The sequence below is a fragment of the Lactuca saligna genome, chromosome 1 (genome assembly GCF_052625555.1).
Source record: "Lactuca saligna cultivar CGN05327 chromosome 1, ASM5262555v1, whole genome shotgun sequence".
NCBI lineage: Eukaryota > Viridiplantae > Streptophyta > Magnoliopsida > Asterales > Asteraceae > Lactuca > Lactuca saligna.
In genome coordinates, this window is record NC_136417.1 from 191,571,414 (window position 1) to 191,573,815 (window position 2,402).

Consider the following 2,402-nt stretch of genomic DNA (forward strand, 5'->3'; position numbering starts at 1 on the left):
TTCAAGATTTAATCAAGAGTAAAACCTGTAATTTATCACTAGCACACGACTTAAGGTTTGCAACCTATCGTGTTGACATAATTCTTATTTCTGCACCTACTTCAAATAAGTTGAATTTGCATGTGAGTTATCAGAGTTCAACTTGGAAGCATTGGTGGGCCTTGTGCTACCAAGGTGACAAGAAACTAAGATTGAGCAAGTTTAATCCATGTAAGGCTGAATTTGTCACTAACCTTCTCTTGTGATCATGGTTTTGACAAATTCACATAGATAGGAACTCATACACTATAAAATCTAAGTGTCATAAGGTTTCTCTCCGATTCATGAAAATGATGGTGAGGAAACGCTTTCACTAAGTAGATTTTACGTAGATATCAATTGTGTTATTTGCATTTTCAAAACTCGTTAGTGGAGCGTGTGTGGTTAACCGGCACACTAACATGGACTTGTGAGAAATGGGAAATGCCTAAGCAATTAAGACTATGATTACGGCATCCCTTTTTCATAGTTCTGAAAATTGTTTAGACACACATGTGAGCTATCTTAGAAAGGGTGTATGAATCCAAATTTCAGAAGTCCAATAGATTTCTGGAAATATTTCAGAGCTAGTGGGAGCATAAGTGTTATGTTGATAATCATCATGTTAGTGGGAGCATGCTTATTACGTTTAGTGTTGCAAGTTAGCAATGTTAATTATAGAAAACAAAGTTTCAATCCGTGAAGTTGCAGGGGTTGAAAAGTTGTTTTGATATAATTAAGGGAGAGGAAATTATACTTCATTTCAATTCTAAAGCTTAGGTTGAGATTTTAATAATCTTTAGTCAAGGACATATATATGAATTTTATGTCTGAATGGTTCGACTTAAGGAAATTCTATATATATTGCGTTTTCAAAATTGGATTATGATTACGGCATCCCTTTTCATAGTTAAATTTTGAAAAACGCAGCAAATAAAAAAATATATTGTAGCAAAAGACTGGTCTAGTATCATGTCTTTATGTCAAACATCATGAATTGTGTCCCATATGCTTCGGATATAGGATCGATTGCATGTGCTATAATATTCATCTTTTCTAAATTTTCCAAATGCTTAAGGCATTGTGAAGGGAAAAGTCTAGAACTGGATATGACTAAAGTGATTAAGCAATTGTTGCGGACAATCTGAGGTTTGCCAAAGATTGGTTGCTCAGGGACATTTGGAAGTATAGTGTTAATTTTGGCAGGACAATATTGACATTTTCTGAAAAGAGGTAACTCTTGTTCAGAAGTGATAGTCAAAATGGGGCTATGGAAATGTATCCATAGGTGGAAGTTATTCAATCTATGTAAGATTAGAAAACCTTAATGAAAGAAGGATGTTCAAAGCAATGTACTTTGAATATGAGACTTCCGTTCCATAGAAGTTGACCTTCTTTGGAATACTCTGTAATGACTGATGACAAGGTTTTGGTGACTTTGTGAATAATCATTACAAGAGGAACATTGCATAAAAGTCTAAAATCTAACAGATTTTTGGTAAATGATAGGAATCGGGGATTCTCACATTTACAATAAGGATTTGGGATTGTGAAATGAGTATCATTGGAATCGTGTTCAATTGATCTACATCACAATGTAAGGATCATAGACAAACATAGTGTGCATACTTGGAGTATGGCATAACTATCGTTTAGAAAACAAAGTGTACATGCTAGGAGCATGGGACGACTGTTGTTTTTATTCAAGTCTTAAGCTGATTATTTGAAACATTGAATAATGTGTAATCAATATGGTGATAAATAAAAAGTGGTTTTATTTATATTGAAAAGGGTTCTGAGACCATATTGGATTCGATTATTATTGTGTTTCACTTTGCATGTTTTGACTTCCAAAGTAGCTAGTTTATTCTTTCCGAATGACTAAGTTATTTAAACACTCCACAGTCTTTCATATGTTGGAAGTAGGTATGAATCAAGACTGTCATGAATCGAGGTTGTAGATGGCTAAATGTGTTTAGACATAGCAATGGTTGCTACAACATTCATGAGTGCTCATAAGTTATGAGTATTGGAAACAACCCACGCTCACTTGTATCACCTCATGGAATTTATCTCGAGTGATCGTGAGACGGTAATATCATATAAATCTTCAAACCTAGAGATATGAGTTGTTACCTATGAGTTGGTTGTGCATTGACTACACGTAAACGCATCAGTAACTTGATGTTATAAAACGTGCCTTTTGTACAATTCAACAAGTAGTAGAACAAGTATATGAGTTGAAGTTTATCTGTTCCTTATAGAAATAGAAGCGATATCCGGGCCCCTCGATGATTTTTTTGTGACCTATGTACCGGCCGGTCAAAACTAAATTGATGTGTTCGATTAAGTTCTTTGTCAAACAAATCAAAAATCGGGAAACA